This window comes from Saimiri boliviensis, chromosome 6, assembly GCF_048565385.1.
Source record: "Saimiri boliviensis isolate mSaiBol1 chromosome 6, mSaiBol1.pri, whole genome shotgun sequence".
NCBI lineage: Eukaryota > Metazoa > Chordata > Mammalia > Primates > Cebidae > Saimiri > Saimiri boliviensis.
The window spans coordinates 112,594,707-112,607,977 of NC_133454.1; the positions used below are offsets into that span (position 1 = coordinate 112,594,707).

The window sequence follows — 13,271 nt, forward strand, 5'->3', positions numbered from 1 at the left end:
TGGACCGTCCCACCAGGCCAAATTAATCTTTCTCTGCCCTGCATCTTGGACACCATTCTGCTGAGGCCGTCACGCTCTCCCAAGATAAGCAGGGATGTAGAGGGAAGAGCAAGATAAGACTGGGTCAAATCCCCGCTCTATCGCCATCCCCGTTTGCAAAACAGGGGTGAAAATCTCTCTCTTGTAGGATGTTTTTAAGGATCTCATGATACTGTGTATTGGTAAGTTCAGCACAAAGCCAGGCACTTGGTCACGTCTCAAAAGCAGCTTTACTATGAGTACCATGGTCTGTGTAGATGCTTTCATCTTCCCCACCGCATGTGGGTGCTTTGAAAAGAGACAAGAGCTGGTTTACAGCTGGTGTCTCGTGTCTAGCAGTGCCTGGTGTACAGTAAATACCTGTTCAGTCACTGCATTTGGGATCCATGAGCTTCCTCAAGCATCCTAACAAGCCGTGAAATCGACAGGGTGGCATCCTGACTGGACCTAAATGGGAGGAATCCCCGGGGGTAGTTGAACCCAAGCCCAGATCTGCTCTCCAATTGCCCAGGTTGTGTTTCTGCTCAGGACTGAATTAATCCCAATCTCACTGGACGTGAGTTAAAACTGCGGGACCTCGTATTCCGCTTGTACAATATCTGTCAATGACGGGAGTTTCTCAGTGGGAGTCTGAGCCAAGCAGGAGATGGGGTGAGGATGTGAGGACATGGTAATTTGCCCTAGAGGAAGCCTAGCCTTGGCCTGGCCCGACTGGCCACGGAGTGCTTTGCTGAGTTGTGGGGGTTCAGTGCTCAAGATTCCAGAGGAGTCTGAGTCCTCAAGAGTCTTAGACTCATCCACCCAATTATCCCTCATTGAGGTCTCAGCATCCCACTCTCTGCCCAGGAGGGTTCTTGACTTTGGCTGAGATCTGGCCAAGCTTCGCCCTCTTTCTGCTTCACAGACCTGTGACCCTTCTGCCCCCAATTCCATGCCAAGCCTGATTTTCAGTACAGGGTACCCTATGGCTGCAGAAGGAGAGAGTCCCTTAAAACAGCACCATGGAGATTTTGCTCTTCACTGCATGGCCTGAGTTGACAGTTGATCAACGCAAGCCTGCCGTTTTCTTCCTTTAAGGCTTCCAGAGCAGTTAACAGCCACCAGCCAGCCTCGTCATCCCGATCGCTGCCTGCCCATCGCTGGCTGTCACTGTCACTGCCCTTGGATTGTTGCAATGCTAGTGCTTTCATCTAACCCCCCACCATCATTTGTACCTCCCCAGCCCTCCACAGGGACAATCTTAATCACCATAGTACCAGGGGTGGCCACCGTCACACACACAACAACAACAGGGTCCTCACTGCATCTCACCAGGTGACCCAGCTCCAGAATGCCACCCTGTAGTGTGGTCTTCACTAAAGATCCCCCCAAAGCAGAACCCGTAGCAAAGACTTGTGTACAAGGAGTTTATTTTGGAAGTAATTCTAGGGACCAGACATGAGGGATGAACAGGAGTGAGAAAAAAGAAAGCAGGCCAGGTGTGGTGGGTCACACCTGTAATCCCAGCCCTTTGAGAGGCCGAGGCAGGTGGATCATGAAGTCAGGAGATTGAGACTATCCTGGCTAACATGCTGAAACCCTGTCTCTACCAAAAATAAAAAAAATTAGCTGGGCGTGGTAGCACGCCTGTAGTCCCAGCTACTTGGAAGGCTGAGGCAGGAGAATCGCTCGAAGCCGGGAGGCAGAGGGTGCAGTGAGCCGAGATCATGCACTGTACTTCAGCCTGGGTGACAGCAATACTCCTTAAAAAAAAAAAGGAAAGAAAGAGAAAGCAGAAGAGCCAATATAACGGTGCATTATTAGGTCACTGCCACGGATGACTGGGGCTCAGCGCTGCCAGTACGTTCCAAGCAGTGCATAGAGGGACCGAATGGGCCAGATGATGGCCTGGCAGAAGCATTCACCCAGTGGCGCCTGTGCACCCAGGGTTGAGGCTGGCTCCATGGAAGCAACTTCCCTCCATAAATCCTCCCGCTGTGCCCGCTCCTGCCAGCCTCGTGTTGGGGCGCTGCGGAAGCCCCTGGGCAGAAAATGAAAACCGCCGCCTGCTGACAGGAGGCCAGGTGCTGGTGGTGCACAGGGAGCTGGAGCCGCCCGGAACCACTTGCCACAGCGTGGCTGGAAATAGAGTTGTAGCCGCGCACGTGGCAGGCGGCGTTCAGAAGGAATCTGGTGCATTCTCTCACAGTTATGAAAACGGGCTCTGGAGCCAGGCTGTCTTAATTCCAGCCCTTCTGCTGTGCTTCCTTTCCCTCCGCTTACAGAGGGGGAATACTAACAGGAAAGTACTTTATAGGGTTGTCATGAAGGAAACGAGAAAATCCATGCAAGATGCTTGTCATAGTGCCTGGCACAGCATAAACACTCAATTAAGAGCGGCTTCTAATATCCCCGTTTTACAGTTGAGGAATCTGAGATACATATTTTTTGCAGGATGAGGAGAAAGGAGACAAAGAGAGGAAGGGAAGGATTTCCAGGAGACCCCACTCAAACCTCCAGAGATGCGGAGGCCGTGGCGCTCTCAGCGTTTCTAGGCCCTCTTCGCCTATCACGGTGGGGGGGGGCTAAGGAGAGGGACCAAAGGCTGTCTTCCCCAAACAGGCATTTAAGCTTCCTCCGCTCCGTGGGTTCTTTGAGATGTCACAGCTGGTTGCTATGGAGGCCAGGTTGCTGTGAATGTCAATCCGAGGCCCATTAGGAGCACGTGATCAGCAGCCCAGGTCAGCCTGGGGAGACCTGAAAATGAGGCTCCCCGTGAGGTCTAATAAACACCTCTCGCCACACCCCAAACACAGACGCACAATAGAGCCCGTAGGTCCTGAGTGAGTCCCCTGGCCCACCCTACTCAGCTGAGATCTGGAACATATGTCTGGGGACAAATAGCCCCAGCAGGCAAGAGCAGGCCACATCATAGGCAGTCAGCATCAGCCACGGTCCCCTCCCACTGCCCCGGGGGAAATGGTGCTGCTGGCGGCCTGGCATCCGAGCATCCTCATGGTAATGCTGAGGTCAGAACTCACTGCGGTAACCTTACGCTGGGACCACAGACTCAGGCCAGGCTGGGAGTAAGCTGCCTGCCCATCGCTGGCTGTCACTGTCACCTAGGAAAGAGGAGAAGCTGTGAAGAGTCGCTCTGGAAAACACAAATCTGCTCTTAGGACAATGGGTCTGGGGGAACCCATCCTGGCCCTCTTGGCTGCTGGGCCAGGGCCTGGCTTTTCACAGGGCACCGTTGGGGCCACAGGAAGTGGCTTCCTGCCTGTGAAGACAGCAGACAACCGCCCTAGAAAGGGTTCCCGTCACCCCTGCTGTGGTCCCCCAGTGGGTTGCTTTGAGAGCCTTTCCTTTTACTGTGCCTGGGGAAAATCTTCCAGGGGGATTGGCACAGGTGGGAGGAAGTACCCTATTCCCTTCTCTGGATCACAGGGGATCCTCCCTCCATGTCCTGGTGAGGCCCTGCTCACTCCCTTTCCCTGGGCTGAGCCAGACTACAGGCAGCCTCCAGCCACCCATGCCTCCTGTTCACCCCTGCCTGCCTGCTGCAGTCCTCAGCCAAGCCCTTCCGCATTCCCCTGCCCCGGGCCCCATCGCACCACCTGCCTACTTGGGACACTTCTGCAGGAAGGACTGTTGCCTTTCTTTTGCTGGACTTCTTTTTTTTTTTTTTTTTTTTTTTTTTTTTTTTTTTTTTCAAGACAGCATCTTGCTCTGTTGTCCAGGTTGGAGTGCACTGTCGCAATCTCGGCTCATTGCAAACTCTGCCTCCTGGGTTCAAGTGATTCTCCTGCCTCAGCCTCCCAAGTAACTAGGACTACAGGTGCGTGCCACCCTGTCTGGCTAATTTTTTTGTTTGTTTTTTTCTTTTTTGAGACAGTTTCGCTCTTGTCACCCAGGCTGGAATGCAGTGGTGCAATCTCGGCTCCCTGCAATCTTCGTCTCTCGGGTTCAAGCGATTCTCCTGGGATTACAGGCATCCACCACCACAGGAGGCTAATTTTGTATTTTTAATAGAGACGGGGTTTCACCATGTTGGCCAGGCTGGTCTCGAACTCCTGACATCAAGTGATCTGCCCACCTCAGCCTCCAAAAGTTCTGGGATTACAGGTGTGTGCCACTGTGCCCGGCCTGGACTTTCTTAAGAAACAGTTACTTCTAACCTAGAGCTTGACCTCATAGCTGGGCCCTTCATCCTGCTGACAGGCAGTGTGGTAAGAGAGAAACCACAGGGGCATCTTAGAGGCAAATCTCATTGCCACTCCTTTCTAGAGATGTGGCCCTGGGCAAGTTCCATCCCCTCTCTGAGAAGCTTGTTTTCTCCGGGTCACCGTGAGGATTGGATGACTCCATAAGTGTTCACCCCTTTTTTTCCAATCCTGCATCTGGACCCCCGATGCCACCTCCCACGTCAGAGGACCTGTGCCCGTGCTCTACCCCTCCGCTGCCCACACATCTGTCTCTCTACTCAGGCCCCTCAAGGCCGGTGGTGTTCCTACATCTTGCTCTTGCTGACTCAGTGGACATGTCTAGCCACTACCAGTCCCGACCCCATTCCATAGGTCCCTTCTGGGAAGGAGAGCCACCAAGAGCCCATGCCCTACTCTGTGTTAATATCTGTGACAGACACTTCACTCCATGGTTCTGATGAATTCTCACCCCAAGCCCAGCAGAGAGCTACCACTAGTCCCATTTTAGGGATGAAGAAATGGAGACAGAAGTAAAATGACCTGCTGAGGTCACAGGGCAACTATAGCTACCATTGACCAAACATTTTCACATTAAAAGGCTTGAGTTTTATGCTAAAAGGCTTCACACCCATCATTTCATTATAGAGTAGGAAGTCAAGTTCCTGAACTGTGGAGCCAGCCTGCCTGGGTTTGAATCCTGCCTCTGCCTCTTACTAGCTGTGTGACCTTGGGGAAGTTACTTCATCTCTCTGTGCATCGGAGTTCTACTCTGTAAAATGAGATAGCAACAATGCCTCCCTTATAAGGTTGTCATGAGGATGAAATTAGGGATAAAGTGCTTAATGCAGTGTCCAGCACAAAGTAAATGCTGTAAAGTGTTTCTTTTTTCTTTTTTCTTTTTTTTTTTTTTTATTGACGGAGTTTCACTCTTGTTACCCAGGCTGGAGTGCAATGGCGCGATCTCGGCTCACCACAACCTCCGCCTCCTGGGTTCAGGCAATTCTCCTGCCTCGGCCTCCTGAGTAGCTGGGATTACAGGCGTGCGCCACCATGCCCAGCTAATTTTTTTTGTATTTTTAGTAGAGACAGGGTTTCACCACATTGACCAGGATGGTCTCGATCTCTTGACCTCGTGATCCACCCGCCTCGGCCTCCCAAAGTGCTGGGATTACAGGCTTGAGCCACCGCGCCCGGCCAGTGTTTCTTTAAAAAAAAAAAAAAAAAAAAAAAATACAGGAGAGGGCCAGGCGTGGTGGCTCACACCTATAATCCCAGCACTTTGGGCAGGTGGATCACAAGGTCAGAAGATCGAGACCATCCTGGCTAATACGGTGAAACTCTGTCTCTACTAAAAATACAAAAAATTCGCTGGGCATGATGGCGCTTGCCTGTAGTCCCAGCTACTCGGGAGGTTGAGGCAGGAGAATCGCTTGAACCCAGGAGGCAGAGGTTGCAGTGAGCCAAGATGGCACCACTGCACTCCAGCTTGGGTGACAGAGTGAGACACTGTCCCCCCAAAATAAATAAATAAATAAATAAAATACAAAATACAAAAATAAAAGGCAGGAGAAGGGAGGTGAAGAAAGCCCCACAACAGCTCTTAGGGTAGAGTACTACTGTTAATTGCATCTTAGGGAGTTAAACAGGCACAGAGAGGTGAGTTCACATAGCTGAGGTCACACAGCTTGTACATGGCAGGGCTGGGGTTACAGCCCAGGGTTCATTGTATCAGGAGCGGTGCCGGTCCCATCTTGTCAGTCCACCCTGCAGGAGAGGACAGCAGGGGTCCTGCCAGAGGGTAAGGTCCATAGCAACTAAGAACCAGAAAGGAGTGCTGCCCAACTACAGAGCTTGGCTGGGGCTGGGTGGGGGCAGGAGGACTCAGTGGCTGGTGGAGGAGGAAGAGAAAGGAGCAGCTGGCTGAGGCTCGCCGGGCCCCTAGCACCCAAAATTCCTGCTCCAGCTGCGAAGGAAGCATGGCTTGGCTGAGCTGCTGTCAGAGCTGAGCTTGGGGCCACCCCCAAACCCCATGCTTCTTGCCTAGATTGAGCTTGAGCTCATGTGAATCCTTGCATTTATTGATAGTACATTCCATTCGTGGGGCCATTATTTCCAACTCGGTGACCTTAGGCAAGCAGCTAGACTTTGCTGGACCATGTGGCGTGAGGGTGTTTTGGGGCATGAGTGAGCTCATGGATGGAAATACCAAGTTCCTATAGCAGTCCAGCACAGGGCGGGGCTGCTCAGGAGATGGGCGTTCCCTTCCCCCCTCTGCTCAATTCAGCTGACACTTGGTCAGCAGAGCGCACCCAGACGAATGCCCAGGTGGACACTGGTGTCTTTGTGGTTCTCTTAGGGTAGAGAATCAGACGCCTGCCAATGTCTTTGCTGCTTCCACAGGATCTCTGGGAACTGGAAACCGAGCTTTAAGAAATAACTATAGTGCAAAGGCGAGTATAAATATAATCAGGTTTCCATCATGTTCTTCCTGTAAAATTCTCTTGGAAATGACAGCCAACCTCCATTCTATTGCAGGCAACTAAGGGAAAAGGGTTGCCTTAAAGCAGAAGGGACTGTGAGGGTCACAGTGACCTCCTGAGGCCAGCTTGGTGGTAGCAGCCAGAGAGAGTAGCTGAGTGAGACCCCAACGGAGGGACGAGCCAGGCACTGTGTGGTTTCTGTCACCTCTGGATCACACACAGGCACACACAGGCGCACACACGCCCCTTACACTATTCTGCCCCAAGGTTTCTGCAGGCCTCCTTCCTGGCGCCCCTCCATTGCTGCCAGCATCGCACCACACCGCAAGGCTTTGAGGCTTTCCCTCCAGAGCAAAGGCGGACCCTCTGGCCATCTGAGGCTCGGTTTGAAGCAACAGCCTCAGAACACAATCTCAGGCATGCAGGAAGTGCGCCCAGTGCCACGTACGCTATCTCACTTCATCTCATTAGCAGGAAATGTCTCTGAAGGCTTGTGTTGGCGCTTAAAAATTCATGAGCAGTTTAGCCCTTGGTAACGCCAGGCTTTTTCAAATTTGAAATGAGATTGAGACAATCGTAGTCATCGGAATTCCCTTCAGAGACAACACTTAGCTGGGTCTCTTGGTTGCAGGGAGGAGGCTGATGGTGGTGGAGGGGGCAGTAGAGATGGCAAAGAGTGGGGGGCATGCCAAGGGGACAGTCAAGTGAGGAAAATACTAAGTCACTCTCATTATGTGGAGTGAGGAGGGAAGAGGGCATGAGGATAGTGTGTGACAATGTGTGTGTGTGAGAGAGAATGTGTGTGTGTGTGAGAGAGAGAATGTGTGTGTATGAGAGGGAATGTGTGTGTGTGAGAATGTGTGAGAGAGACTGTATGTGAAAGAGAATGTGTGTTTATGTGAGAATGTGTGTATGTATGTGAGAGAATGTGTGTGTGTATGTGAGAATGTGTATGTGAGAATGTGTAAGAATATGTGTGTGAGTGCATGTGAGAGATGTGTGTGAAGAGTGTGAGAAAGAGAATGTGTGTGTATGTGAATGTGTGTGAGTGTATGTGAGACAATGACAGTGTGTGTGAGAATGTGTGTTTTTAAGACTGTGTGTGAGAAAGTGTGTGAGAATGTGTTTATGTGACTGTGTATGATAGTGTGTGTGTGAATCCATGTGTGTGCAAGTGTGTGTGTTAGCATGTGCGTGAGAGGGCATGTGAGTGTGTGTGAGTGCAAGTGTGTTTGTGTGGGTGCATGTGTTAGTGCGTATGTGGGTGCCTGTGTGTGTTAGTGTGTGAGCATGTGTGTGTTAGTGTGAGAGCATGTGTGTGAGAATGTGAGAACGTGTATGTTAGTGTGAGAGCGTGTGCGAGTGCATGTGTGTGTGAAAGTGTGTGTGAGTGCATGTGTGTGTGAAAATGTGTGTGCGTGTGTTAGAGTGAGAGCATGTGCGAGTGTGTGTAAGTGTGTGTGTGAGTGCGTGTGTGTTAGAGAGAGCATGTATGAGTGTGAGTGCATGTGTGAGAGCGTGTGCAAGTGTGTGTGTGAAAGTGTGTGTGTGAGTGCGTGTGTGAGAGCATGTATGAGTGAGTGCGTGTGTGAGAGTGGGAGCGTGAGCATGTGTGAGTGTGTGAAAGTGTGTGTGCGACTGCGTGTGTGTGTGTTAGCGTGAGAGAGCATGTATGAGTGTGAGTGCATGTGTGTGTAGGGTCTGCAAGATGGAGCAGAGAGGAGATTGAAATGAGTGAGGCTAGGAGCCGCTTCAAGGAGGAAGCCAGGGAAAAAGAGAAAGCCTTGCATGTCGGAGGAGGAGCTAGAGAAACAGTGTCAGGCGTGCTCAGGCAGGGGAAGGGGATGGGCTCCTCCTAGCAGAGGCCTTGAAAATCTTCTGCAGGACTCGGCCTGTGTCCCCTGGGCTCTGGGATCCTTGGCAGTATCCTGGACCTCACTGGGTACTGGAACCCATTGGTCTCTTTCCCACTAGGCTGTGGTTGTCTCAGGGGTGGGCGATGTGTGGCTTCCTCCCCGAGCCCCAGGCCCAGCCCAGGGCCAGGATTCATCAATGTTGTTTGAACTGGCTGAGCTCCAAGCAGGTGGGTTTGGAGGTTTCCACTCTTTGTTTTCTGGGTTGGTCTGATTTAACAAGGCAGGCAGTCTGGAGTCAGACCCAAATTCTTGCCCGCCCAGTTTCAGTCCTACCTGGAGAATGAGACGGGCCTGACTCCCTCAGGCTGGAGCCCAGATGAGTTCCGGGTGCAACGGAGGAGGCGGTCGGAGCCAGTCTTATTGTTGAGTGGGCAGACGGCAGAGGGGACTCCTCTCGGCAGCTGGTCCAGCCCTGGGCTACCCTGTCCATCCAGAGCCCTAGGAAAGAAAAAAAAAAAAAAAAAAAAAAAAAAAGGAGCCTTGCAGTGCAGGCCTGTGTGGTCCAGAAAAAGAAAGGTGAAAGCCCCCGTGGATGCTGCTCTCAGGCCAAGAGGCGCCAGGCTGAGATCCCAGGCTGCTTTTTCCCCTCTGGGAGGGGTGCACCCGCACGCACATACAGAGTGGCAGCTTCTACACGAATGGACACCCGGAAGGCAGGGGAGGGGGGTGCCAGGGATTGGCCATCGCTCAATGACGGTGGGACGGGTGCCTTCAGGAGCTCCAGGGAGGAGAGCGCACCTGCACAGCGTCAGCCCAGCTCCTGCGTGAGTCATCACCAAGTAGCTGATGGCAGGTGTGGAGCAAGAGCCCGTACAGGATGGGCCCCGGTGGGGAGAGAAGAGAGCAGAAGACGCATGTTTGGGGTGAGAGCTGGAGGCGTGAACAGGTGGAGGGACGTGGAGGGCTCGTGCTCCTCCCACCGTCAGCTCCAGCCCAGCCAGCCTGAGCACGGGGCCCTGGAAGTTTGCGGATGGAAGCCGTAGGGCTGTGTGGGAAGGTGGAGGTGACCTCCCTCATTACAGGGACCAGGAAATGCTGACGAATAGACTGCCATTGTTTCCTGAGTCCTTGCTGCATGCCGGGCGCAGAGCCAGGCCTCCGCACACATGACAACAATGGCATTTACTATGTGCTGGGCACGTTCTGAGCTCGTCACTGCATTCGCTCATGTGGCTCTCACAAACCAGAGTGGCCAGGAGACCACAGAGAGGTCAAGTGGCTAGTCCGAGGTCACCAGGATCAGGACTCCTGACCCCCCCATCTCACTACAGCTTCTCCGGATGTGACTGTGCGGTAGATAGTATTCCCACTTTACAGATGAAGAAACTGAGACTCGGAGGGATTCACTGAGCGGGGGAAGGAGTGCTCTCACTGTGCCAGGCTCTGTGCTAACTGCGTTCCCATCTACAATTCCCTCCATTCTGGCCACAGCTGTGTGGAGTGGAGATTATGATCCCCAGGTTACAGAAGAGAAAACGGGGGGTGAGGACAGGAGGGATAAGGCATTTGCCACGATTTGACTGAAGAATCGGCATGAAGCCTGCACAGTTTTCAGCGATTCTCATGCCCTCAGGGAACCACTGCTACAGCACCCACATTTCAGGTTCCAGTAGTCCCCCAAGCCTCTCCCAACCCGCAGCCCCATTGCAGGGACCCAGGCTGGGGTGAGATGGACAGGGTCCCAAAAGATCCTTCTCTTCCAGAGCCCAGCTCCCTGCACCCAGCCGCTTCCTCCTGCAGGAAATACAGACCAGGACGATTCCCGGTTCCCCAGGGCCACAGGAGGAGTCCAGGGGACAGGGCCGTCTGGAAGGCTGAAGTATCCAAGTGCAGGAAGGAAAAGCATCCTCTCCAGGGTCTGGGTTCCGATTCTGGCTTAACCTTTGTGGTCAGAGCTGATCAGAGCCTCAGTTTCCTGTGAGATAAGAATCATCCTCCCCGCCTTGGGGAGGAATTGTGACGACCAGATAGAAAGCGCCCCTGATACAGTGCTGCTCTGGCCAGAACCCCGGAGTAAAGTCTGAGATGAGGATTCCTGTACAAGGGATGTGTCAAGGGCGTGCTCCTAGGGGAAGCTGGTGAGGGCGAGGGAAGCGCCCAGCCAGGGTCTATGCAGGAGGGTGGGAGGGGTGCCCGCAGTGTAGATCGCGCCTCTGTTGCTCAGACTCAAAGCAAGGCCCTCCACCACTGGCTGTCGCACCCTGGCTTCCAGTTCTCTGCACTCAGGGTCAAAGTAGCTCCAGCAGCCTGAAGACCATTAGAGGCTAAAGCACACAGAAGCCGGGGGTGGGGCAGGCACTCAGAATTGCTAAGCTGCACCCAAGGGGTGCAGCACAGACACTGTCACCTGTGCCTGACACACAGAAGGTTCTCATTAAACAGAGTCAGTAACTGCTGGCACCCACAGAGCTGGGACAAGGACCCTTGGGCCTGGGGCAAGTCGTGTGGCCACCCAGCCTTGGCAGCTGTATCCGTTTTCTGTTGCTGCTGAAATAAATGACCACTCCCTCGGTAGAGTAAACCTGTATCCATGGATTGCATTCTCTTACGGTTCTGGAGGTCAGAAGTCGAAAATGAGGATGGCAGCAGGCCCGAGCTCCTTGTGAAGGCCTCGGGAGAATCTGTTCCCTTGTCTTTTTCAGCTTATGCGTGCCCCAAGATGGACACGAAGCCCCGCATTTGTCTCAAGGGGACCGCTCTCAGCTCTACTCCAGAGCTCCTTGTGGGATGGGGCTGAGACTAGACTTCAGCTGGACCCACGTCTTTGCCTGGCTTCCTTCCTTGCTTTCCTGTTTCCTTCACCCCTGTAGGTTTCACCCCAGAGGACCCAACTCCAACCAATAAATGACTTGCATGAGACTCTCTGCTTCTGAGAACCTGACCTACGGCACTTTGTAACGTTATTCCCCTTTCACAGATGGGGAAGCTGAGGTGCAGTGAGAATGACTCTATCTCGTTCAAGGTTACACAGAGAGTCAGTGGCAGAGCTGGGGCTGGACCCTAGACTCTTAATTCTCAGCGTGGGGCTCCCCATCCCTCCTGTTTGTCTAAGGGTCAGTGAGGGGGTCTGGGGAAGATCAGAGAGCCAGTCCCCAGATATAGCTCGCTTTTCTCAGGGCAGTCATGGCGTCGCTTCACCAGCTACCTGCCGGCCAGAGCCTTTTTCTTCCTACCTCTTCTAAGTCCTTTCTAAGGAACTGCTCTTCAAAGAGACTTCTGGCTGTTTTGCTTTGAATTTCCGTGGCAGCTCTTTTCCCCAAATCCTGGCAGCTTGGCACGAGAAGAGACTGTCCATCTGGTGCCCTGGGATGGTGTGGGAAGGGTCTGCTAGTCATAGAGTGGGAGGCCGAGACAGAGGCAGGCCACCCCATGCCCTGAACCCCCTCCAGAAGACCCAGACTACAAAATAGCAATGGTCTGAGCTAAGACAACTCAAGTCTTGTGCTGCTGATTTTCTGTCTCTCCCCACTTCATCCCTTCCTTCCTCTGCTCCAGATCCCAGTCGTATCTGCGGACCACGAGCTCTCTGCCTTCTGGTCTCTGATGGCTCCAGCCAATGGAAGACCGCGGCAGAAGGAGAGATCAGTGTTTATTCCTCGCCAATCCTTGCCCTTTCAGGCCTAAGGATGGTCACAGTTTCCTGGTGATGCTAAGTCCCCGCCACCTCTCCATCCCTTCCTGCGTGTGATAGATTGTCGGGGCCCTCAAGCTGTACTAATCCCTGGGTTCTATGAACCTGCTACCTTATATAGCAAATGAGACTTTGCAGACGTGATTGAATTAACCGGGTGCAGTGGCTCATGTCTATAATACCAGCACTTTGGAACGCTGAAGTTGGCAGATCAGTTGAGGTCATGAGTTCAACACTAGCCTGGCCAACATGGCAAAACCTCATCTCTACTAAAAAATACAAAAATTCGCTGGGCATGATGGTGGGCACCTGTAATCCCAGCTACTCAGGGGGCTGAGGCAGGAGAATCACTTGAACCGGGAGGCGGAGGTTGCAGTGAGTTGAGATCATGGCACTACACTCCAGCTGGGGTGACACAGCAAGACTCCATCTCAAAAAAAAAAAAAAAAAAAAAAAAAAAAAGGTGTGATTAACTGAATGTTCTTGAGATGGAGAAGAGATTATACTGAATTATCCAAGGGGGGCCAATGAAGGAATTGGGTCCTCATAAGACAGAGGCAGGAGGGTCAAAGTGACCCGATGATGCAAGCAGAGGTGACAGTGATGTGACCAGGAGCCAAGGAAAGCCAGGAGAGGCAAGGGCTGGATTCTCCCCTGGGGTCTCCAGAAGGAACCAGCTCTGCTGACACCTTGATGTTAGCATTTGGGACTTCTGACTTCCAGAACTGTAAAGAAATAAGTTTGTGTCGTTTTAAGCCACTAAATGTGTGGTCATTTTTTTTACAGCAGGAATAGGACATTAATACGCTGCCCTTCTGTAAGTACCCTTTTCATTAAATTGCCTTTAGTTAAAGCCTCAAGTGTGTCTTGTACTTCCTGCGGGAACCTGAGTCATACCGCTACTGATATGTGTCAGAAATGGCTGATTATTTTACTAACCGCTCATCATCCATGTTACTGGTAGAGAAAGTGGGACTTAGATCACAGTCAATAGAAAGAGGTGGCATCCAACCCTCTGGCT

General features: G+C 52.5%; 1 long non-coding RNA gene across 2 annotated transcripts; it reads right to left on the minus strand.

Moving 5' to 3' along the window:
• Window positions 1–1,431: 1,431 nt before the first annotated feature.
• On the minus strand, window positions 1,432–9,566 carry LOC104650568 (uncharacterized). 2 transcript variants are annotated; one of them, XR_744173.3, is made up of 4 exons: window positions 9,358–9,566; window positions 8,893–9,057; window positions 3,060–3,140; window positions 1,432–2,775 (listed from the first exon to the last, which is right to left on the minus strand). It is a non-coding gene; the product is annotated as an uncharacterized LOC104650568 (long non-coding RNA). The 2 variants fall into 2 exon arrangements; XR_012518161.1 differs by having other exon boundaries at window positions 1,432–3,140.
• Window positions 9,567–13,271: the final 3,705 nt, after the last annotated feature.